The sequence below is a fragment of the Rhinoderma darwinii genome, chromosome 4 (genome assembly GCF_050947455.1).
Source record: "Rhinoderma darwinii isolate aRhiDar2 chromosome 4, aRhiDar2.hap1, whole genome shotgun sequence".
Taxonomy (NCBI): domain Eukaryota; kingdom Metazoa; phylum Chordata; class Amphibia; order Anura; family Rhinodermatidae; genus Rhinoderma; species Rhinoderma darwinii.
This window is the reverse complement of record NC_134690.1, coordinates 304023860-304050800: the sequence shown is the minus strand read 5'-3', so window position 1 is coordinate 304050800 and position 26941 is coordinate 304023860. Positions and strand designations below refer to the sequence as shown.

Sequence of the window (26941 nt, the reverse complement as noted above, 5' to 3'; positions counted from 1 at the left end):
TTTGTGAATGGGAACATAAATTGTATGGAGTCTTTACTATCAAACTCTTAACTTGAGTGATGGGGTGTAAAAGTGTCCTATGTGAACAAGCCCAAGTGTGTGTCTAGGCACAAGTCCTATACAGCAGGGAGGCATATTCAATACAAAGCCACATTATTTCCGGGAATGAACACTGGTAAAGAGTGCCATATGCAAGGGATATAGAAGCCTATATGTGACACACTGCCCCCCTCATCCCAGCTGCAGCGCCACACTGTATACAAATTAACGGATGGCTCTGTGGCTGCGGATTGGTGGAGGATGTTGTGGGGGTGTGGTTATGCAGGAGGTGTACAATGTCTCTTAGACATTGCCCAGACGCAGAGGAGAGGTGGAGAGGAAAGTCTAGTACATTACAGGGCGCAATGATAATATAATAGAAAGCAGATCTCTACAGTGTAGCTGCGGTGTGTACCAGACACTACATCTGCACAGCACAAGCAGTTCGGGAAACTTTCTGACCACAGCTGTGGAATGGTTTAAAGCAAAAAGGTAAGTGAAGATTCTCTGAACACAAAGATCGCACCCGCTACTTACTCAGCACTCAACCTCATAGACAACATACAGGGCACTGCTATGCAACAGACTGGGGACCCCTATCTGGATGTCATAATTCACTGTCATATCACTATGTTGTTATGTCTGCAGCTTTTCCAGAGCACTGCAGGCAAAGTTATCACGATGCACCAACCATGGAGCTCTAAAGAGTAAAAATACACATTCAGCTCTACTACATCTGTGTACAGAGATGTAGTGTGACAGTCTTGCTGGATGGGCTTGTATATGGCATGTGTGTATATTATGGGACTTATTGTCTGCACGGCTTCTGGATCTACATTTACCTCTTTTTCTCTTTCCTAGCCTGGCTCTACATTTAGGCTGTGGTTCCAGCAGGGACAAGTACAATTTATTTGGAGTATATATTTTTTCATTGCCTGCTATGGTGCCTGGAGTCTGCTCAGTATTTGCATTTCACTTCTAGGGTCAGAGCATGAATTCTATGTTACTAATATGTGATTTATTGATCTCCGTCATGTATTGTAGTATTTCTATAGATGGGAGGTATGTGTGCTGTTATGTTTTTATATAGAAATTAGGATACGGATATTCTTTCTGGACCATCAGTGCTCCCATGTGGTGCCCAATAACTCCAGTGAGGCCAAGATCTTTGTTTTGTTGTGTCATGTGTCATTGCAGCCAGGTGTTGAACATTTCATTCCATGCCATATATTGTTCTGGATCATAACCGCAATGCTGCATTTCATATGCTTTGAAATATGGATGAGCTGGTAATAATTATTATTATTATACTGTCGGCGGAATTCCAATGATTTATCTGCAATGCAAACTTTGCAATAATAATAATAATTGAAAATGTATTTAAAACACATTTATTATAATCCTAAATATTCTAACTAGAGATGATGGCAGACATGAATCTATTGCAAATATGAACAAAGAAGTCTGCCCACCAAGTATTGGGTCTCTCTCATACATTCTATGTATTGATGCCCACACCTGCACGTGGAAAAGAGTGGCACTTCCATATCACGGCTCTATTCCCTGTGCAGGTGTGGATAATGGTTGCACCTGGGATCTAGATTTGTACTACAACCTAGTTAGGCCCGGGCTACACGGAGACTTTGTAGTACGACATAATTGATTTTAACTCTTGAGTGACTGCGGCAGTCCACAAAATTGCATGCAACTCTATGGCTGTAGCCTAATAGCTAAGAACAATTAGTAGCTACGAAGTCTAGCTCTAGAAAATCTCACTCACAGCTTGCAGCTGATAACTGCATTTTCTGGAGCTCGCTACAAAGAACACTTCTGTAATATGGTAAACGTGGCGCACACCATGATTTTTTCCCCCTCACGGATTCATGTGGAAAATTGTATGCCCACACAGATTCATTCTACAATCATGTGCATTAAGCCTTAATAGGCATAAAGCCGCACTTGTTTGAACGTTTCAGAAATTCTTTCTAGTAATCTTTGGAGAAATCTCGTTAATGGAAGATAATGGGGCTCGTGTATAAAAACGGTTATATGGAAAAGGGTCAGTGTTAGAAGTAGCAACCAATCAGATACCAGTTATTATCTTCAAGGCTTCCTTTAAAATGAAAGAGGTTATATGATTGGTTACACCACTTCTAAGAGTTTTATGCACGAAGGCTATAGTGTTTATCAGTGTTTATCAGATATCAAATTATTATTTCAACTGTAAAGTAACAAACGATACTAATCTCATTGAAGTTTTGGTTTGTATTCACAAGTTTAGCATGAGAGTCTCTAGTTCATCAGCATATTCTCTCAGGAACCTTACCTTTACATCTTACTGCAACTTCTTAACCAGGGCTGGACATATAGCCTCTCCTGTAGATAGTGCCCCACATATAGCCCCCCCTTGTAGATTGTAGCCCCCCTGTATATGGTGGCCCACATAGCCCCCTTAGTGTCCCACATATAGCTCACCCCCCACTCACACTTTTAAGTGGAAAAAAAACCACAAAAAACTTGACATACTCACCTTGATCCCATTTGCACGTCGTCCTGTGTCAATGCAGGCCTGCTCTAATCAGAGCAGGTCTGCTGGGGCTGAACGACGGCGCTGATTGGTAGAGCAAAATGACTTGCCCCATCAATCAGCGCCTTTCAACAATGGAAGCGGTGCGATGACATCATCGCACCCCTAGCATCGCTGAAAGGCACCGATTGGTGGGGCAAGTCTTTCTGCCCTAGCAATCCGCGTCATTGTAAGGCAGGTACAATAAGTGCACGAGGGGGGTGGGGTTGTTGGGGATAATATTGCTCAAGCTGGGTCTTTCTTTCCAGATTGTGGTTCTCAGTGGAGGGGTAATCCTGGAGGGAAGAACCTATGTACAGTATATATGTGATGGCAAATTTACTCAGGCCTGTGAAGGAAACTGCTGCTGTAGTAAAAGATATTGCAGAGAGAGTGGGAGGAGTCTTGAGTAATATTCAGGGAGCTGCTGAGGTGATCATGCGGGAGATGGGCTGTTCGGTCCTGGGCTGGTGAAAAGTCGTTGTATGACCTACAGTTAAGGTCAGATTGAAGCCACTAAACATACAGGACAAAATGTTATATGTTAAACGAAAAGGCAGTAACGCAAATATGTACTACATGACTCATTGATTCAATCTTGCTTCTTACATTAAACTGTATTTGAAAGACCGTTCTGGAGCATCTTGTGTGAATCTCATATCCAGCAGCTTGTAACACCTTACATAGGACTTCCATGCAAAGATGGAGGCCCCAGACATTCCTAATCTACCTCTCATACTATGGGGGGATGTGCCAGCGAATAACCCCAAGTTAAACGGACATCATCTGCTGCTGACAGACTGGACAGACATGTACGGATAACAGCCTGAAGTCCCAGAGAATCGCACTATGCTGACGTGGCGAAGTAGGGACTGTACAGCATCTCTGTATATAACCCCCATCATCACTGTATGTAACCCCCATCATCCCTGTATATACCAGCCTGGCTGGTATATACAGGGATAATGGAGGTTATATACAGTAATGGTGGCTGGTATATACAGGGATGATGGTTGATATATACAGGCATGATGGGGGTTATATATTGGGATGATAGCTGGAGCAGCCATCATCTATGTATATAACCCCCATTATCTGTACAATAAACCCCTATTGTCCCTGTATATACCAGTCATTATCCCTGTATATAACCCCCATCATCACTATACAAAACCCCCTATCATCCCTTTTATATACCAGCCATCATCACTGTATATAACCCCAATCATACCTGTATATACCAGCCTGGCTGGTATATACAGGGATGATGGTTGATATATACAGGGATGATGGGGGTTATATACGGGGATGATAGCTGAAGCAGCCATCATCCATGTATATAACACCCAACATCCCTGTACAATACCCCCTATCATCCCTGGATATAACTGTATATAACCCCCATCATCCCTGTACTCAACCCCCTATCATCCCTGTATGTACCGAGTAACAGGTTTTTTAAATATATTTTCTATGAGTATATTAAAGAAGCTCTGTCACCAGATTATCAAATCCCTATCTCCTATTGCATGTGATCGGCGCTGCAATGTAGATAACAGTAAAGTTTTTTTGAGTTATGAGCTATTTTATATATATGCAAATAAGGTTTGAAATGGACAACTGGGCGTTTTTTTTTCGTTATGTGCAACTGGGCGTGTATTGTGTTTTTAACTGGGCGTGTTTACGTGTATGACGCTGACCAATCAGTGACCAGTCAGCATCATACACTCCTTTTATATTCATTTACACAGCAGCGATGTGTCTATTAAGAAACTAATTAGCATAAATCTAAAATTGCTCATAGCTTGCTCAAAAATGATCGTTTTTCAAAATAAAAACCACTGTTATCTACATTACAGCGCCGATCAGAATATGTAGGATATAGTGCACTTATAATGTGGTGACAGCCTCTTTAAGACGGCCTTTTATACTGCTCTCAAACTTGTATTCATCATGGATAATATAGCAGCGTATACAGTACAGCCCTCCTGCTCATTCACAATGATTAGGTTGCGCCTCTGCAGTTGTAAAAATGCATTGGGGGGGCTTACTGGGTTGGGGCCCACTCAGATATGTTTCGCCCCCCTCCCCCGTACTAAACCCCTAGCTACGCCTCTGGTTACGGGGTGACAGAAAAAGTGGAACAACCTTCAAAGAGATGTCTAGTCTGAAGCTTTACGGTATGTTCACATGGAGAAGCAAGACGCCTACAAACATCTGCCCATTGTTTTCAATGGGAAAAACGACGTTCTGTTCCGATGGGGCGTTTTTTTACGCGGCAGTTTTTCAAAACGACCGCGTAAAAAAACAGCCGAGAAATAGAAGTGCATGTCACTTCTTCAGCCTTTTTTGCTGCCGTTTTTTATAGACTCTATAGAAAAACAGCTCCAAAAATGGCCGTTAAAAACGCCACGAAGAACGCGACTTTGATTAAAAAACGTCTGAAAATCAGGAGCTGTTTTCCCTTGAAAACATCTCCGTATGTTGAGACGTTTTTTATTTTATGTTTGCACATACCCTTAGAGTCAACCCAGCGGCATACCTATTTAGTGTGAGCAAAAAGGTCTAGCCTCTTAAAGGGAAGGTGTCATGAAATTATTATTTTTTTTATCCAATTGCTTTTAGTATGATATTAAAATAAATGTTATTACTTTTTTCTTACTTTTACTTATCTATGGGGGCTGCCATTTTTTTTTTCATCTCTGTATGTGTCGATTAACGACACATACAGAGATGGAATACGGCACATACAACTCCATAGAGAATGTGAACGGGAGCCGTTCCATTCACTACAGCGAACGCCGTCTGTGTGAGAACGGCACATGCGCTGCTCCCACACAGACAAAAAGGAAGGTCTTTGGCAGAGCGAAATCCGGTGCAATTTTCATGTGGACTGGAAGCCGCAGCCGGACAGTAAAATGACGACTTCTGGCCAAATGTTCAAGGAAGCGAAGGTGCAAGGAATAGGAGCGTAGACCAGTGGAGGCGGCGGCAGGAGCAGGTAATTTATGTTCGTGTATGTGATGTGTGTTTTACGTTCCTGTATGTTTGTGTTATACTGTCTGCTGAGCACTGTATCTAATCCTCCTACACTGTGCAGTCGCTCAGAAAATGGCGGCACACAGTGTAGGAGGTTTGACGATTCAAACCCCCTCCTTCTCCTGGCACTAGCCAGAATAAGGGAGGGGGGATTGTGTGAGGACACTAGAGAGAGTGTGTCTACCCCAAATTTGCAGCATAAAGCAATTAGGTTGCTTTACCACATTGACCATGCTGCAATTTTGGGAAGTACTCCCTCTAGTGCCCAGCACATGGAAATGTTATAAATTAGAATATAATTTATAATATTTCCTGACTTGTGAAAAAATTAAAACAAACGTGTAATCACTCAAATAATAATTGTTTAACTAAAAAAAAAAAAGATTTCTAGCGACACATTCCCTTTAAACAGTGGTGGTCCAGAGTAAAATGGAGATTTCAAAGGCTTTTACAGTAAAAAAAAAAGTGTCCTCGTGATGTAGTTTCCCTGCCAAATACAGTTTGACCTGTATATGAACTGATTTGTCCAGTGTCAGAACAGCTAAATACCTGGGCTGGAGCATGGACAGAGAGTATGAGTACAGATGACTCCACTTATTAAGCCTGGGGAAGTGTTAGGACGGCTGTGTGTGTTTTAATAAATCCCAGTTGTGTGTAAGCTGTGGGCACATACTACACAGAAAAAGAAACAGAGGAGAAATGGAGTTGGGGATTCGGTTGTTCAGGATAATATTGCTCCAGCTGCAACCGTCGGTCTTGCTTTCTAGACTGTGGTTCTCAGTGGAATGGTAATGCTGAAGGGAAGAACCTATGTACAGCACTACAGATTACATGCACTATATCTGATGGCCAATTTACTCAGGCCTGTGAAGGAAACTGCTGCTGTAATAAAGGATATTACAGAGAGAGTGGGAGGAGTCTTGAGTGATATTCCAGGAGCTGCTGAGGTGACCATACGGGAGAGGGGCATCTAGGTCTCGGGCTGTTAAGTACCAGATTGGAGGATGGAGAAATGGCTGACAGACAGAGTAAGGGTAAGTTCACACAGTTTTTTTACATGTTTTTTGACGCGGAAAATGCGCCAAAAAAACGCCCACAAATGGCTCCCATTGATTTCAATGGGAGGCGGAGGCGTTTTTTTCCCGCGAGCGGAAAAATAGTGTAGAGGCAAAAAGAAGCTACATACTCTATCTTCGGGCGTTTACATCTCTGACCGCCCATTGACATCAATGGATGGCAGAGAAAGCGTATTTCGGGGTGTTTTTTGTCCGCGGCGCTCAATGGCCACGGGTGAAAAACTCTGTGTGATAATGGTGAGATCCAGCTGTAATATACACTATGGTTAGTCATTGACTGTGTAACAAATAACTCCACTTTATCTGGACTCGTGTTTAAGGAGACTGAATAAGTGCAGTTGCACGCGACCGAGTGCCACTCACGGATGTGATCCGAATGACGGACGTGCTTTCTACTTCTTGCTCGCTCTCTTCTCCTCTTCACAGTGCGAAGTGCATGTGAGGAGGAGAAGAATTTTTTTGCTCCCTGTAGGAGCGGAATCCCTAAGCTGTGGCCGGGGATTCCGCTCCTGGAGAAGTCCCTGACTTCACTGTCCATATATGGACTGTGACGTCAGGGATGCCACTGCAGGAGAAGTTCCTGACTTCGCAGTCCATATATGGACAGTGGCATCAGGGATTCCGCTCCAGGAATCTATCTACAGAAAGGGGGGTTGCCATTTACAGGGAGGGGCATCTACGGGGAGCTATGTACAAGAGGGCAGTGTGTGGCATTAGCTACAGAGGGCAGTGTGTGGCATTAGCTACAGAGGGCAGTGTGTGGCATTAGCTACAGAGGGCAGTGTGTGGCATTAGCTACAGAGGGCAGTGTGTGGCATTAGCTACAGAGGGCAGTGTGTGGCATTAGCTACAGAGGGCAGTGTGTGGCATTAGCTACAGAGGGCAGTGTGTGGCATTAGCTACAGAGGGCAGTGTGTGGCATTAGCTACAGAGGGCAGTGTGTGGCATTAGCTACAGAGGGCAGTGTGTGGCATTAGCTACAGAGGGCGGTGTGTGGCATTAGCTACTGTGGGCAGTGTGTGGCAAAAAATTGAAAAATGAAATTCATCCGTTTTTAAAATGGACAGGGAAAAAAACGGGTCAAAACTGGCTGTTAAAAACTGAAAAACAGCCCGGAACGGAAACAGAACGAATGAAAAACGTCTGAGAATAACGGACCAAAATGGCAGTTTTTATCGGCCGACACTGGGACCCTGTCGTGCGAATAGGGGTGAATCGGGTCTGTGAAAATTGACCTGATTCTCCGATCCGGGGAAAGATAGGACATGTCCTATCTTTCCACAGATCACTGACGGAACCTGGCCAGCGCACACTGTCAAGTGCACGAGGCATAGGAAAAAAGCTGTTGTAGATATCCAGCAGCTTGTAACACCTTTCCAACTTTCATTCCTCCATTGAGTGCACTGAATTAAACCCATCTATGAATTTATATAAATAACGCTAAATTAAGTGCTGAACCTGCTCTATCTTTCCAAGGGCCTATTCACACATTGTAGTTATATTGTGTTTTTTTGGTGCAATTTTCACAAAACTACTTGTTTTGCAGTGACAATCGCTGCAAAAAACGTGATATAACCCTAAAATATAAATAGACCAAATGGTCTAAAGGCCTTGAGAATCACTCACTCTGCTTTCCATTAGCCCTGACTAGCACTTGCACAATACCAACTGATCTGCTTGCTTAATGTGTCTAGGGGCTTATTCATACCATGCAGTCAAATTGCGGTTTATAGTCGGCAATTTTTTAAAAACAATTGCAAAATGCTGTTGTTTTGCTTCAATTTTGTAAAAAAAACATGGCGTTTTGCTACAATTTTGCACTAAACACAACAATAAACCACAATTTGACCACACGGTGTGAATAAGCCCTACCTCTGTCATGTCATAAAATATATCTTTGAAAAAAAAATCACTAAAATAGAATGTTCTGGCTGCTGATTATAGCCTAATATAACAAATAGGCACATACTCATCTTTTTAATCCCCTGGTGATCCAACGCTGACTGTCCAGTGTTGCCTTGCCGATCCCTGTATACATCATTGCATCTATGACATGCTGTACCAACTCGTGACCTCTGCAGCCAATCACTTGCCGCAGCGGTGATGTCAGTAAGTGTGGCCAGGAAGGTTCCCTAAGGGAAGTTTTGGGAATCGGCTCCCATTTTTGGCTAAAAAATATTGAACAGAAAATAGTCTTAAGATATTATTGCAGCGTAAACAGTCTTTCAGCCACTTTGTTTTGCATCCATATGAGATTAGATGAAGACTAGGCTATAAATGAGATATATGAAGGTCTTGTTTATAATCACTAATACAGGTGGAGAATTGGGGTGTTGCTCATAGCAACTAATCAGGTTCCACCTGTGTGTTTTCTATTGCAGTTAGGCCGGATTTACACGAGCGTGTGCTTTTTGCGCGCACAAAAGGCACTTGACAGCTGCGTGTGTCAGCAGCGTATGATGCGTAGCTGCGTGATTTTCGCGCAGCCGCCATCATTATGACACTCTGCTTGTAAACAGAAAAGCACGTGGTGCTTTTCTGTTTTCATTCATACTTTTTACTGCTGTTGCGCGAATCACGCGCGTCCCATGGAAGTGCTTCCGTGTGCTGCGCGTGATTTTCACGCACCCATTGACTTCAATGGGTGAGTGATGCGCGAACAACGCACAAATATAGGACATGGCGTGAGTTTTACGTAGCGGACACGCTGTGTGAAACTCACGGACAGTCTGCACGGCCCCATAGACTAACATAGGTCTGTGCGAGGCGCGTGAAAATCACGCGCGTTGCACGGACGTATATCACGTTCGTCTGAATAAGCCCTTAAGGAAATGAAAGCTCTATCTATGTCCTGATGGGTCAACACCCTTAAGCTTTATAGTCTTTTCTTTTACCATCTGATATTTCAGTACCTTTTTAAAGGGTCTTCGTGACTTAAACATGGATACCTCATCCTTATGATAGGCCATCAATGTTTGATGGGTGGGTCTACTCTGGGATCCCCCTGATCAACATAATGAATAGTGACTGTGTCTGGTACTGCAGCTTTTTCCATTCAGCCACATTCAAGCGAATGGGGCGAGCTGCAGTACCACACACTGCTGCCTATATGGTCGAGCTGTACTAATCAATGAAAGATACTATTTTTTTTTAGGATCCACCCCAAGGATAGAACCCCTTTAATAATCCAGGACCTCGCAGGTTCTGTTATTTGTAGATTAAATAAATTTGAATGTTATTATAATGCCACCTGTTACTAGATCATTTTGTTTATTTTACTATATTAATACTACTCAATATTTGAGCTAATTTGAGTGCCAAAAATAATTTCAATCATAATCCTGCCTTCATTTATTTTTGGATCATAATAATTTTTGTCATAGTATAAAAACAGCTGAACAAAAACAATAAAGAATCTTGCACACGTCAGTGTCTTTATTTTTCTGATATGCTAGCTGAGAGCTATTCAAATAAACCCCTATTACCAGGTGTTGACACTAAAACTACTGATGTAAATCACGTTGTGTAGAAATGGCTGAAGAACATTTTATTAAATACCAGAAAAAGTACCCGGCGTTGGCCGGGTATAACGTGTCGGTCTGTCTGTTTGTGTGTTCATTGGACTTGTTTCATGGGTGCCCTGGAGGCCAATCCATGCCCTTGTATTTTCTTAGTTTACGGGTAAATCGCTAGTAGCCATATATACCCCGGCAGTTGCACAGTTTTTTTTTCAATTTTAACTTCCTAAATACCTAACAGCTAAACTGATAGGAAATGGAGTCATAAGACTGTGACAGAGCCTGTTGATTAATAACATTGGCAGTTTTATTACCAATTGGCTATAGACTATGGTTGGATCATAATTGAAAACAGCATCATGCATGAAAGCCCACTCATTAGCATGATGAACATGATGTGCTCTATCAGCTTGTTTTCTGGCCTGGGTTCGGGCATGAGTCTCTGCGCTTCTGAAAGCCACCTGTCTGATCTGTTGCTGAGAAAACCCGAGCTTGCTGAGGAGTTTCAGCAGCTCGAGCAGCAGTATGATGCATTTGATCAGCTTGCGGTTGGGCAAGAGGAGTCTCTGCAGCTAGTAATGCAGCTTTCCTCCTGACCATCAGTAATCTGATTGGTTGCTATGGGTAACCGCTCCCCTGTACCTTCCCGCCTAGGATTATCTTGTAAAGTGCACTACCTGCTACTGCCAGATAAAAACATCTTTACTATAAAAGCGAATGTCTGTATTCGCTTTTATAGTATTGGATCGTGATCATGTAATAATGACTGATAACAGAGAACGACAGAAAGGTCGGGACCTTTACGAAAACCTTCCTGAACACCCGATGTACAGTACCTATGTGCCAAATTTGGGGTCAAATAGTTTGGGTGTTTAGATGCCTATAGAGGATGACAAACTGACATTCGCTATAATGGCTGATAACAGAGAACAACGGCAATGTTGGGACATTTACGAAAACCTTCCCGGACACCCGATCTACCTATATGCCAAATTTGGTGTCAAATGGTTCAGGCGTTCGGATGCCTATAGAGGACAGACAGACATTCACTTTTAGGGTATGTCCACACAGAGTGTTTTCAGCTGTTTTTCGAGCCGTAATCGTCCCGAAAAACAGCTGTAAAATCGGAAGCAGAACGCTTTCAAACATCTTCCCATTGATTTCAATGGGAAAATGGCGTTCTGTACCGACGGGGCGTTTTTTACGTGTCCGTTTTTCAAAACGGCCTTAAAAAAACTGTTGCGAAAAAGAAGTACATGTCACTACTTCAGCCTTTTTTGGAGCTGTTTTTCATAGACTCTATAGAGAAACAGCTCCAAAAATGGCCGTTAAAAACGCGACTTTGATTAAAAAACGTCTGAAAATGAGGAGCTGTTTTCCCTTGAAAACAGCTCCATATTTTCAGATGTTTTTGAGTTTGTGTGTGCACATACACTTAGGCTATGTTCACACGGAGTATTTTGGGGGAGGAATATCTGCCTCAAAATTCCGTTTGGAACTTTGAGGCAGATATTCCTCTCCCTGCACGCCGATTTTCGCGGCAATTATGGCGCCGTTTTTCGCCCGCGGCCATTGAGCGCCGCGGGCATAAAACAGCGAGAAATACGCTTTCTCCTGCCTCCCATTGAAGTCAATGGGAGGTCGGAGGCGGAAGCGCCCGAAGATAGGGCATGTCGCTTCTTTTTCCCGCGAGGCAGTTTTACTGCTCGCGGGAAAAAGACGCCGACGCCTCCCATTGAAATCAATGGGAGGCGTTCTCGGGCCGTTTCTGCCGAGTTTTGTGACGCGGTTTCCGCGTCAAAAAACTCGGCAAAATACCCCGTGTGAACATAGCCTTATAATAAAGAATAAATAGATAGCCGGCTTCACGCTGGTCTATTTGTTTGTTGTTGGTGTTTGTGGTTAAAAACTTAATTTACTACTGATATGAAGCCAACATATCCAATAAAGTCCAAGTGCAGGGTTCTTTTTTGGAGTCTGATAGGGTTTCAATTTATGAGAATCCTGAAATCCACGGGCTTGGTTCTGTTGAGAGATTTCAGCAGCTTGGGCAGCAGCCATGCGTTTTACCACAGGAGTCTTTCATCTAAGTGAATGGTTTCTTTTTGGAGGCATGACTGGTATGAAAGGATTTAAATTCATGAGAATGATCAAATCCAGTATAGGTACAGTTCGTTTACGGCGAGTAACACATCGAGAAAAGAAAAATGGCTTGGTTGTTATGGAAACCTCGTCTAAAACTGTGTGTATGTGAGTGAGGCTAAGAATAAAGGACCTGTGAGCTACTATTGGCTAATACTGGTCATGTGGTATGGAGGAATGTCCTTGATGTGGGAACCAGTGGTGTCATATTTGTATGAGACCGGTAGGTCCTATACAGCTGAAACCTGGTCTAAACCTTCGGAGGCGCGTGATTTACTTATGTGCCAAATTTGGTACAGATTGGTCCAGTCGTTTGGCCATGCATAAAGAACAGACAACAGACATTCATTTTTATATGTATAGAGATAAAGTAAAACTGTAGCAAGACTTCATTGTCCTTCTATGTGGACATTGGGACTCATGTAACAAAACTATTCCAGCAGCAACAGCAGCCAATCAGATACCAGCTCTTATTTTATTAACGCAGGTTTCTTAAAGTGAAAGCTATGATCTTATTGGTTGCCATGGTAACTGCCCCATTTATTGTCCACACCTTTAAGGCCCAGTTCACACAGAGGTTTTTTTTGGCGCTGATTTTGATGTGGAAACTGCAGCGGAATCCGCACCAAAAAGCTGTCCGAAACCGCCTCCCATTGATTTCAAGGCGGAGGTGTATTTTTCCCTAATGCGGCTCCTAGCCGCTCACGGGAAATGAAAGCGGCATAGCCTTTCTTTCCGCTGTTCCACCTCTGACCTCCGATTGAAATCATTGAAAGCGTTTTTCGTGGCGTTTTTTGCCCGTGAAAACCATGACAAGATAGTGCAGGCAGGTCAAAATCTGCCTCAAAATTCCTGTGTCAGGGTTCCGTCGTTTTGACGGAATCAATAGCGCAGTCGACTACGGTATTGATTCCATCAAAACAATGGAACCCTTACACAATGGTGACAAGCGGAAACCATTTGCACTGGAACCGTTACTATTGAAATCAATGGTGATGTTTCAGTTTGGATTCCGTTCATGGGTTCCCCTGATGGAAAGGTCCGACGGAACCCATGAACGGAGTTCGATTCAGATGTGAACGAAGCCTAAGTACTTACAGACTTTTTCTGCCATAGATTTCACCGCAAAGCCATGAATTGGGATATTTCTAAGAATTGCAGAATGAGGGCAGATTCAGACGAACGTTGCGTTTTTGCGCGCGCAAACAACGCGGCGTTTTGCGCTCGCAAAAACCATTTGACAGCTGCGTGTGTCATCCGTGTATGATGCGCGGCTGCGTGATTTTCGCGCAGCCGCCATCATAGAGATCAGGCTAGTCGACGCCCGTCACTGTCCAAGGTGCTGAAAGAGCTAACTGATCGGCAGTAACTCTTTCAGCACCCTCGACAATGAATGCCGAACACAATATACAGCAACCTGTTAAAAAAAAAAGAAAAAGTTCGTACTTACCGAGAACTTCCCGGCCGTTGCCTTGGTGACGCGTCCTTGGTGACGCGCCTCTCTTGACATCGGGCCCCACCTCCCTGGATGACGCGGCAGTCCATGTGACCGCTGCAGCCTGTGCTTGGCCTGTGATTGGCTGGAGCTGTCACTTGGACTGAATTGTCATCCCGGGAGGTCAGACTGGAGGAAGAAGCCGGGAGTTATCGGTAAGTCAGAACTTCGTTTTTTTTTACAGGTTCATGTTTATTGGGATCGATAGTCACTGTCCATGGTGCTGAAACAGTTTAACTCTTTCAGCACCCTGGACAGTGACTATCTCCTGACGTTGCGTACCGGAAATTTTTTTGCCGAGTTCGGCCGAACCCGGTGAAGTTCGGTTCAATTGTCCGGGTTCGCTCATCTCAAAGACACTCCATTTGGATGTTTGGAAACAGAAAAGCACGTGGTGCTTTTCTGGTTACATTCATCCTTTTGACAGCTGGTGCGCTGTTTCAGTCGGTTCGCACGGAAGTGCTTCCGTGCGACCTGCGTGGTTTTCATGCACCCATTGACTTCAATGGGTGCGTGATGCGCGAAATACGCGGAGATATTGAACATGTCACGCTTTTTGCGCAGCTGACAAACGCTGCGCAAAAAGCACGGACTGTCTGTACTGCCCCATAGACTTGTATTGGTCTGTGCGTGGCGCGTGAATCCCCCCTCAGGGTGATGAATATTTAGTTGCTTTTAACACCTTTTGGGGGGATTCACACGAACGTGATTTTCGTCCGTGCATCCCGCGTGGTTTACACGCGGGTCGCACGGACCTATGCAAGTCTATGGGGCAGTTCAGACAGTCGGTGAGTTTTGCGCAGCGTGAGTACGCTGCGTAAAACTCACGACATGTTCTATATGTAGCCGTTTTTCGAGCATCACGCACCCATTGAAGTCAATGGGTGAGTGAAAATCACGCATGCCCCACGGAAGCACTTCCGTGGGACAAGCGTTATTCGCGCAACAGCAGTAAAATAATGAATGTAAACAGAAAAGCACCACGTGCTTTTCTGTTTACAAACATCCAAACGGAGTGTCATAATGATGGCGGCTGCGTGAAAAGCACGCAGCCGCGCATCCATATGAACAGGACACACGGAGCTTACACGCTGCCACGCGCGCAAAATGCAGCGTTTTGTGCGCGCGCTAAACGCTCACGTTCGTCTGAATCCGCCCTTTGTGTTACAGATTTTTTTTTTATTCAAATTGAAAATGGAAAATTGCCTCATTTCACCTCCACATTGCTTTAATTCCTGTGAAATTCCCAAAGGGTTAGCAATCTTAAAAAAACCGCAACTGCATTGAAAAATGCACCAAATTGTGCTATAAAGGTATTCGTTTTTCAGATGTGTTTTTCCAATACGGTTCTAAACGCACCTCGACCGCAATGTGTGAATAGACCCTAATAGGGATTAATACTACAATTTATTGACAAAAGTATTGGTACACACCACTTAACCCCTTGGAGACACAGCCAATTTGAATTTATTGTAATTAGGCCGTAAAACTTAAAATCTACTTTTTTTGCACTAAATTATCAAATTGTTTTTTAATTTTTACAAGGGATCGCTCCCAAGTACGGAAATACCACATATGTGGTTTTAAACTGCTATTTGGACACACGGCAGGGCTCAGAAAGGCAGGAGCGCTAATTTGCACGCAGATTTTGCAGGAATGATTTTTAGGCGCCATGTCGCATTTGCAGAACCCCTAAAGTACAGGTACAGTAGAAACCCCTGAGATTTGATGCAATTTGGAAACTACACCCCTTTAGGGCATTCATCTAGGGGTGTAGTGAGCATTTTGACTCAACAGGTGTTTCCTAAATTTTATTAGAATTAGGAAGTGAAAATGAAAAATTGTATTTTTTCCAAAAACTTCTAGATTTAGCTCCTAATTTTTCCTTTTCTCAATGGGTAATAGGTGAAAAAACACCCCAAAATGTGTTACTCAATATCTCCCGAGTATGGCGATACCCTATATGTGGTTGTAAACTTCTGTTCGGGCACATGGCAGGGCTCAGAAAGGAAGGAGCGCCATTTGGAGCTCTGATTTTACTGGATTGCTGTTGAGCGCATTGCCATATTTGCAAAGCCCCTGAGGTACCACAGTACAGTCGAAACCCCCTAAGAAGTGACCCCATTTTGGAAACTACACTCCTCCAGGCATTTTCATTTGCCTGCACATATGATATAAGTGAAAGAGCACCATGCGCATTTGAGTCCCATTTGGGTGATTTTCACAGCATTGGTCCACAATTGCAGGGCTCCGAGGTCAAATAGTGAAACAAACCCTCCAGAAGTGACATTATTTTGGTATTTTTTAAGGGGTGTAGTGAGCATTTTAATACCAGGTGTTTTTTTTTATTTTTTTATAAGAAATGAATTCACAGCAGTTGGTGCAAAGCGGAAATTACATTCTTTTCCACAGATATGTAATTTCAGTGCCCAATATGTGGTGCCCAGCTTCTACCACTTTGAAAAGACAGCTCTCTAATTATGCCATGTTTCCTGGCTTTACATACACCGTACATGTTGCCCTATTCTTTTGCCTGGCCATGAGACGGTTCAGGAGTGAAAAAGCACCATGTGCATTTAAGGTCATTTTTGTGATTTATGCAGCATTGGCCAACAATTGCTGGGCTCTGAGGTAAATAGTAAAACATACCCCCAAGAAGTGACCCCCTTTTGGAAACTACACTCCTCAAGGCATTTATCAAGAAGGAATTCATGCGCAGCGGATAGTATAAAATTATCATTGCAATTTTCCACTGATATGCCAATTTAGTGCACAATATGTTGTGCCTAGTTTGCGCTACTGAAGCCAAATACCTCATAATCTGTTAATCGAGTTCTACCAGGTATGGCGATGCCATATATTTGTGGACGTAAACTGCTATTTGGGCACTCTGTAGGGTTCAGAAGGGAGGGAGCGCCATTTGGCTTTTTGAGCGCAGATTTTGCTTGGTAGTTGTTGTGTTTGGGGTTTTGCTGGTATTTTAGTTTATAATGAGGGGGCATATGTAAGCTGTGTGGAGTACATCAGGGCATAATAAGAGGGTATAATAATTCGGTAAATAAATAATAATTCATAGATGTGTGGCCAGTGTCGCACTGATAACTAGTGCCCAATCTTATCCGCTTTTGGAACACTCTGCACATTTTGTGTCTTCATATTCTGAGAACCAGAACTTTATTATTTTTTTCTCCAACGGAGCTGTGTGAGGGCTTATTTGTTGCAGGACAATCTGTAGTTTTCATTGGTACCATATTGGGGTACATGTGACATTTTCATCTTTCATTTTTTTGCGAAGCAATGTGACCATAAAGTAGAAATCCTGGTATTGTTTTTTTTGTTGTTTTTTTTTTACAGCGTTCACCAAGCGCTATAAATGACATATTGACTTTATTCTGCAAGTAGATACGATTACGGCGATACCATATGTATATATTGTTTTTTAATGTTTTACAGCATTACCACAATAAAATCACGTTTTTTTTTTTTTTGTTTTTTTTTGTTTTTTTTTTTAAATCGTTTTTTTTTTGTGTTGGCATATACTAAGAGCCATAATTTTTTTATTAAGGGCTTTTTTTTGCGGGACGAGTAGTTTTTATTAGTACCATGTTGGGCTACACGAGCTACATGTTGGATATGATGCAAGATAGCGACGATTTAAGTGGTTACTGTTTACCACTGAGTATAATAGGGGGTTTGTCCGTCAGGGACATTTATGGCATATCCACAGGATATGCCACAAATGCCAACTCTGGGACCAACACCTATCTCTGGAACGGGGCCCCCTAAACCCCGTTCTACCTTTTTCGGTTCCCATTGCCATTCACTTCTCTGGGAGTTACGAAAACAGCATCGTTTCCGTCGATGTAATCAGGAAGTGGCCCAGGAGACAGCCGGAACCGAGAAAGGTAGAAAAAGTTTAGGGGATATGCCATAAATGCCCCTGATGGGCAAACCCTTTAAAACCGTATAGCTATACACCAAAAAGAACAGGCAGTAGGAACCATATACCAGAAAAAGTATTAATTAGGCAACGTTTATTTTAACCCCTTTAGGACTGAGCCTGTTTTGGCCTTCAGGACGCAGCTGATTTTTCAAATCTGACGAGTCACTTTATGTGGTAATAACTCCGTAATGCTTTTGCCTATCCAAGTGATTCTGAGATTGTTTTCTCGTGACATATTGTACTTTATGTTAGGGGAAAAATTTGGTCGATAAATTCAATATTTATTTGTAAAAAAACACCAAGATTTAGAGAAAATTAGCAAAAATTTGCATTTTTCTACATTTAAATGTATCTACTTGTAAAACAGATAGTAATACCACACAAAATACTTACTAGTTTACATTTCCAATAGGTCTACTTTATGTTTGCATCGTTTTTTGAACATTCTTTTATTTTTGTAGGGCGTTACAAGGCTTAGAACTTTAGCAGCAATTTCTCATATTTTCAAGAAAATTTCAAAAGCCTATTTTTTCAGAGACCAGTTCAGTTCTGAAGTGGCTTTGAGGGCCCTATATATTAGAAAGTCCCCATAAAGCACCCCATTTTGAAAACTGCACCCCTCAAAGTATTCAAAACAGCATTCAGAAAGTGTTTTAACCCTTTAGGTGTTTCACAGGAATTAAAGCAAAGTAGAGGTGAAATGTACAAATTTCCCTTTTTTTTTTTTTTTAAATTCATTTGTAGTACATTTTTTCTGTAGCACAGAAGGTTTTACCCAAGAAATGCAACTCAATATTTATTGCCTAGATTCTGCAGTTTTTAGAAATATCCCACATGTGGCTCTAGTACGGTAATGGACTGAAACACAGGTCTCAGAAGCAAAGGAGCACCTAGTGGATTTTGGGGCCTCCCTTTTTTAGAATATATTTTAGGCACCATGTTCGGTTTGAAGAGGTCTTGTGGTGCCAAAACAGTGGAAACCCCCCAAAAATGACACCATTTTGGAAACTATACCCCTTAAGGAATTTATCTATGGGTATAGTTAGGGTTTTGAACCCACAGTTTTTCTGCTAAATTTATTTGAATTAGTATGTGAAGATGAGAATCTGCTTTTCTTGTGAAAAAACTTAGACATTTTTAATTTTTGCGAGGAATAAAGTAGAAAAAACACCCCAACATATGTAAAGAAATTTCTTCCGATTTCTAGCAATACCCCATATGTGGTAATAAACTGCTGTTTGGACCCACAGCAGGCCTCCGAAGAGAAGGAGCACCATTTGGATTTCTGATTTTGCTGGAATAGTTTTCAGTGCCGTGTCGCGTTTGCAATGCACTGGAGGGATGAAAACCGTGGAAACCCCCAAATAGTGACCCCATTTTGGAAACTACACCCCTCAAGGAATTTTTCTAGGGGTAAAGTTAGCATTTTGACCCCCACAGTTGTTTTGCTGAATTCATTGGAATTAGTCTGTAAAGGTAAAAATCTACTTTTTTCCTGTGAGAACTTAGACATTTTTAATTTTTACAAGGAATAAAGGAGAAAAAGCACCCCAACATTTGTAAAACAATTTCTCCTGATTACGTAAATACCCCATATGTGGTAATAAACTGCTGTTTGGACCCACACCGGGGCTTAGAAGGGAAGGAGCGCTATTTGGCTTTTGGATCTCAAATTTAGCTGGAATAGTTTTTGGGTATCATGTCGAATTTGCAAAGCCACTGAGAGACCGAAACAGTGGAAGCCCCCCAAAAGTAACCCCATTTGAGAAACTACACCACTTAAGGAATCTATCTAGGGGTATAGTGAGCATTTAGGCCCGACACGTCTTTTGCAGAATTTATTAGAATTAGACCGTGAAAATTAATATCAACATTATTTCCACTAAAATGTTGAATTTTTTCAATTTCACAAAGGATAAAGGAGAAAATGCACCCCAACATTTGCAAAGCAATTTCTCCCGAGTACGGCAATACCCCACATGTGGTCATAAATGTTTTTTTCATTAGAAAGTAATTAACCCTTTCCGAACTGAACCATGTTTTGCTTTTTCTTTTTCGTTTTTCCTCTCCGCTTTCCGAGAGCCACAACTTTTTTATTTTTCCGTCAATAGCGTGGTGTGAGGGCTTATTTTTTGCGGGACGAGCTGTAGTTTTTATTGGTACCATTTTGTGGTACATAAGACTTTTTGAGCACTATTTATTACATTTTTTGGTAGAGCGAAGGTAACCAAAAAACTATGATTTTGCCGTTTAAAATTCTTTCTTTTTCACGGCGTTCACCGTGCGAGTTCAATAATGGTATATTGTAATAGCTTGGACTTTTACGGACGCAGCGATACTAATTTTGTGGTTTTTTTTTTGTTTGTTTTTTTACATTACTTTAGAGAAAAAACGTGAAAAGGGCTTCTTTTTGGACTTTAAATATTTATTTCATTTTTTCCACTAATAATAATAATTTACTTTTGTTTTTACACATTTTATTAGTCCCCCTAGGAGACTTGAACCAGCGATCGTTAGATCACTGGTAGAATACACTGCAATACTAATGTATTGCAGTGTATTGTCATTTTTACAGGCACCTGTAACAGCGTGTTCGCTGTTTCTGTCCGTTAGTCCCGGGTATCAGCTGTAATACACAGCTGACACCCGCAGTATATGGCGCAGGCTCAGCGCGTGAGACACTCCATATATCAACCCCCACACCACGACATGCTATGGCTGGGTTCACACGACCTATTTTCAGACGTAAACAAGGCGTATTATGCCTCGTTTTACGTCTGAAAATAGGGCTACAATACGTTGGCAAACATCTGCCCATTCATTTGAATGGGTTTGCCGACGTATTGTGCAGACGACCTGTAATTTACGCGTCGTCGTTTGACATCTGTCAAACGACGACGCGTAAATTGACTGCCTCGGCAAAGAAGTGCAGGGCACTTCTTTGCAACGTAATTTGAGCCGTTCTTCATTGAACTCAATGAAGAGCAGCTCAAGATATACGAGGAGGAGCATTTATGGCTGAAACGACGCAGCTGTTTTCTTTTGAAAACAGGCTGTCATTTCAGCCGTAAAAGCCAGCTAACGTGTGAACATACCCTAAGACTTTGCCTTCAACTCTTTTGCCTTCAGAAACATCAAATAATAGAGCTCTTTTTATGTGGGACCCCCTATGAAAGGATACACAAGGCTTCAGAAGACTTTTTGGATTATCTGTCTGTCCTCCTTGTAGCATCCACTATCCCACTCCACATCCATAATAGCGATGCTTACACACAACAATAAATTGCATTTAACTGTCCAGCAAGTTTGGATAGCATAAACGTTGGGTTTAGTGTCCTCCTAACACAAATCTCAGGCCTTTATTCTTTTTTTTCATTTTTTGCTCATGTGAAGCCTGAAGCCTCGACGTGGGTTTTTAACGAAGAATGTGAGCAATAACAATTCTAACCTCAAAATTGTAAGTCTGAGCTGAACTGGAAAGGCACTAGCTGTGTGTCAGTGCTGCCACTATGCAAAAGAATAGCTCCATTCGAATAGAGGAAACACGTCAGCATAGGCAGCAGGCTCCTTGGCTGATTGCGGGAATGGGAAATAAGACAACATTTTCTAGAGTCAGCAGTAGCAACTTGAACTGTTCTTATTGTCTGCCCAAAGGAAATTCCTTCTTTACGTGGAGCGGGTAATAGAGGACTGGAGCAGTTCAGTCTAATTACCCGGCTAGATTGCAGCACCAGCACCCTGAGCTGTGTATTCCATTCAAGGCTTTTCTCCTCATGCATCATTTAAGCTACAGGGTTCCAGCTAAGTGCCCTAATAAGCACGTGGCCCACTCTCTTGCCTGGTAGTACATTGTGATAAAGAAGGGTCCTCTCCAAATGTGCCACTCTGTAAGGACTAGACAATTGTAATATTTATTTGTTATTATTTTAGTGGTAGTAAGGCTGGATTCACACGTGCGTGTTTGTTGCAGATTTTGATGCAGATTTTTGATTTCTTGGTTTCAAAAGGAATGGGAAATATAAAGTAAGAACTTATACTTTTCCTTCCTCCTGGATCCACTTCTGGCTTGAGTTTAAGGCTGGGTTCACACGACCATGTTACGTCCGTAATGTACGGAACGTATTTCGGCCGGAAGACCCGGACCGAACACACTGCAGGGGGCCGGGCTCCTAGCATCATAGTGATGTACGACGCTAGGAGTCCCTGCCTCTGTGTGGAACTACTGTCCCGTACTGCAATCATGATTACAGTACGGCACAGTTGTCCTGCAGCGAGGCAGGGACTCCTAGCATCGTACATCACTATGATGCTAGGAGCCGGGCTCCCTGCACTGCGTTCGGTCCGGGTCTTCCGGCCGAAATACGTTCCGTACATTACGGACGTAACATGGTCGTGTGAACCCAGCCTTAAACTCTGCAGCAAATATGTGATGTTTGAACACAACCGGGCGGATGCAGTCACCCGCGGCAGATTTTAATTTCTGCGACGAAAAATCAACGTCCTTAAAAATCTAAAGCAGAACGTCTACAAACATCTGCCCATTGATTTCAATGGCAAAAACGGCGTTCTGTTCTGACGGGCCATTTTTTACTCAGCCGTTTTTCAAAACAGCCCGCGAAAAATAAGTGCATGTCACTACTGCAGCCGTTTTTGGAGCAGTTTTTCATAGACTCTATAGAAAAACCGCTCCAAAAACGGCCGTAAAAAAACACAGCAAAAAACACGAGTGGCTTAAAAAAACATCTGAAAATCAGGAGCTATTTTCCCTTGAAAATAGCTCCGTATTTTCAGATGTTTTTTATTTTGTGTGTGCACATACCCTTAGGGTATGTTCACACGGAGTGTTTTCAGGCGTATTTCGGGGCGTTTACACCTCGAAAAACGGAAACAGAACGCCTCCAAACATCTGCCCATTGATTTCAATGGGAAATACAGCGTTCTGTTCCGACGGGGCATTTTTTTACGCCTCGTTTTCCAAAAACGGCAACTAAAAAGACGCCCGTGAAAAAGAAGTGCATGTCACTTCTTGGGACGTTTTGAAGTTGTTTTTCATTGATTCTATTGAAAAACAGCTCCAAAAACGGCCATAAAAAAACGCAGTTAAAATCATGAGTGGAGTCTTCTACCTCTAGGCTCGGGCCTTGAAGTTCAAGGTATATTTGCCTGTTACTGTTATTGGGGTCCTATAGTTGTCACTGTTATTGGGGCCCCTGTGACTGTGACCGTTATGAATGTCCTATGGCAGCACTAGTCACCAGCAACTGCCTAGTCTCTATGGTTATGCAGCTGGGGAAAATCCCTCAGGATCCTTATCACCTCCCATACAATAAAGATGTTGGTAAGGGAAATTACTTTTCGAAAGGGAAAAAGCATTCTGGCTCAAAGGAGGCCGAGCTTCCAATTTTGTATAAAAAAAATATTATTACAGAGCATGAAAATGGACAGTGTTAAATTGCAAGACTGCTTCATCCTAATATTATATTTTGTTTTTTTGCTAATTTCAACTTTTTTTTTTTTTTGTATTTCATATATATATATTTTCATATTTGTCCTACATGAACTCCACTTGATGTAGCTTAATGTCTGACACGTGTTCTTTTATCACATTGTTCTCTCACGAATGTTTATTCCACATGAACTGGAAAAACAGGATTATCAATCGCAATTATGTCAGCGGCCTTTTGATCCCACAATTTATTTGCACATTAGAAAATAGAATTCATCGTATAATAAAGTAAACAAGTCTTTACAGATCAGGCAAATTGTACGGATGACTGCGTATCCGCATCATCAAACAACCAGGTATATGGGTCTGAATGAAGGAGGTGTGGAAAGTATCTCCCATTTACAAATCTTGTCACACAGCGAATCTCAAAGAAATGAGGGAAAAAAAGGTATTGTTAGTCTCCAGCAATGAAACATACATGTGTGGAGAGCTAGGGTATGCTCACACGGCTTAGCAAAATACGTCTGAAAATACAGAGCTGGTTTCAGGCGAAAACAGCTCCTGATTTTCAGAAGTTTTTGTAGCAACTCACGTTTTTCGCGGCATATTTTAAGGACGTTATTGGAGCTGTTTTTCAATGGAGTCAATGAAAAACTGCTTCAAAAACGTCCCAAGAACTGACATGCACTTCTTTTTCACGGGCTCTTTTTACACGCCGTATTTTGACAACGACGAACTACGTCTGAAAGCAGTGCGTGTGAACATACCCTTAGTAGGAATGGGTAATATTATGAATCTGTTTGACTACTGATCAGGGCGGATGCTTCCTTCAGATAACTTGAACCAATTGTATGAGGGAGGCCTATGATGTGAAATGGGATTTTACAAAAAGTCACCCACTTTAAAATCCACCATATCTTCCGATTTTGGATGAGTTACTTTGCATATTTGACATAATGTAATTGTATTGTTGTGTTTTACTTACGTGAACACGGACACATTGTCAACCAGATGTAGTTATTATTTATCAAACTAAGAAGTCTGGTGCAAATAGTACTTATTGGGGAATTTTTCACTTACGGGAAGGGTCAGCTCATGGCCAGTAAAGTTTGTTCAGCTATATGTCAAACAAGGAGATCCCACTTGTTTAATTAATTACTTTTAGTGTGCGATGCACAACTTAGCCCTTCATAATATACAAGATTATTATATTGCGGCTCAGAGGGTGGGGAGCAGAAGTACCATTTTAATGCAGTGGGGAAGTTAATTAGTTCCGTGACTGGTGAAAAACGGCTATTACTGGTTCTGGAATCTGGGAGACTGGGAGAAAGGAGGTCGGACTTTCCTACATTAGCTATGATCTATAAGGTCTGCGATAGAGCGAAGGCTTTGGTGGGATTAGTGGGAAACACTCCTTATTCCCCTATCTGGGGAAATACTCTTTATAAAGAATTTGATAAATTACCGGGGTTTGAGGAGTGGCACCGTAAAAGTAATAGAGCCCTTCAGAGTCTTTCTTCGGATGGTGTGTTTCGTACATTTGAAGATCTTCAGGAGCAATTTGATCTGCCGAGATCAAGTTTTTATCAGTATTTGCAGCTTCGGCATGCTTATGATGTACAGAATAGACTTATCCCGATAGTCCAATCCTCTCATACTTCTTTTATCATGGTTCTGGCGCAACCTGGTAACACTAAGGGCTTAATCTCCTTGCTGTATGGGTCCTTACTGGAATCCACTCTTAAAGCTCGGCCTCTTACTATAAAGGAAAGGTGGGAAAGAGATTTAGGTCAGATTCGTGACGAGGTTTGGAGGGACATTCTGGACTCAGTACCCAGCACATCACTGAGTGAGATGTACCGTCTTTCTCAGCTTTTTCTATTGCATAGGTTGTATAGAACCCTTCTTCTACTTTATAAGATGGGATATAAAGGGGATTGCTGTTGCTATCGCTGTGGGGAACATGGCGCTGATCTTTTGCATGTTATGTGGAGTAGTTCGCAGCTTGGGGAGTTTTGGAGGCAGGTAGTGGATCTCATAGGTCAGGTGTATAAATGTACAATTCCCTATCCAATTGTCTGTGTCCTGGGATACACTTCTGAATTACCTGTGATGGAGGGGCAGAGACTGGCGGTTCTGAGACTTTTGTACCAGGCTCGTAAGCTGATCGCTGCGCATTGGAAGGATACTGATCCCCCTGAGCTTGTAGAATTTAAATCCAGGGTCAATATTCTGCTGCGGCTCGAAAAATGTGTATATTTAAGGCGGGGCGAGTATAAGAGGTTTGAGGACCTATGGGTTCCTTGGTTGGATACACCGGATTTGGCCTCCGCTGTGCTGCTCTTGGACAGATTGCCTTGCTGACCAGATCTCTCGATTGGGGACGCTGTGAGTTCTTGCTAGTCTCTGGCCCTCTTCTGATAATGATGTATATGATATGTGATGATAATGTGTATTGCATTCGTCAAACGTTCTTTTATAGTGCCTAAAAACCAGTGATTTGATGTTGATATCATATTGACTGTTCATTGTGATGGACCTCTATCTGTTTATTTCATGTAACAAGTGCTAATTTGTGTTATACAGTATTATTTTCTAACTGCTGATTCTCCTTTTGAGCCAGGGGTGGGTTGGGGGAATGAGGAGGGGGTTTAGGGGTGTTTTCATGTATGTAAATTGTGAAAATGTTAATAAAAAATTATTTGATTTTAAAAAAAAGTTTAGATGATCATGTACATAACTGTGGAGCTGGAACTAAAAATGAATGGAGGAAATCAACTATTAAAGAAAGTAGTAAGATACCAAGATAAACAGGGGGGATAGTTAGGGACGTGTGATACCTTCCTTGGAAGGAGCATCTGCTATAACATACAGCACTCATAGAAGGGTTGTCCAGGACTGACAGGCAGAATGAAGAGGACCGCTCCGCACATGTGTGGCTGTGCTTTGTACTTCAGTTCAGCCTGTTCACTTTGTTCATTTGTTTGGGTGATCGGTGGGGGTTTAGAGGTTCAAATTTCTGTTGGTCTATAGGTAAAGTGGCAAAACAGATGCAAATGCTCAAAATTCACAGTAAATTTTTGCGCAAATTGCGACTTTTGAGGCATTTGGAACTTTTTTTTACGCCAGACAAATAATAAATAACACCCAATGTGCCTACAGAACTTCTGGACCAGTAAGGAGCAGGATCTACATCATCTTCTTGAGAAATAGTTGAGTCTTTGGGTCGACTTCATCCTCCAATCCCATGAGTTTCCCAGCCCAGACATTAAATGTTGTTCTTATAGACAAACATTTCCAAACTTCATTCCTATTTTTTTTTTTTTTTTTGCTTCTGCAGTGTTTGTTCCACTATCTGAAAGAGAGGATCTAGCATAAAGTGGCTCCAAAGTGAATGTCACCTTACAAGCTTGCCCATGCTTTTCTCCTATGTTTTTATATCATCATCTACATTGACTTATTATTGTTCCTGCCTAACAAGAGAAAAGTACAATAAAAAAAATCAAGCTACCTAAACGTTGGAATATGGGTATTGCTTTTGAGCACTTTGACAATTTTGTCTCCTTTTTTGAATCTTTTTTAGTTGCCATAGCACAAAGAGTCAGACTGAATACTAACTGCACAGTAACATTACTACTGGGTGTGTAAAATAACTCTGGAAAAGTGTGCCTGTTATT

General features: G+C 42.1%; 1 protein-coding gene across 1 annotated transcript in view; it reads left to right on the top strand.

The window, feature by feature from the left end:
* The first annotated feature begins 368 nt into the window (after nucleotides 1-368).
* Nucleotides 369-26941, top strand: part of TIAM2 (TIAM Rac1 associated GEF 2) — a 393945-nt gene continuing 367372 nt past the window's right edge. Inside the window, exon 1 of the mRNA XM_075862681.1 lies at nucleotides 369-531. The gene's annotated coding sequence lies outside the window, so the exon portion shown is untranslated. The remainder of the gene's footprint in view (nucleotides 532-26941) is intronic.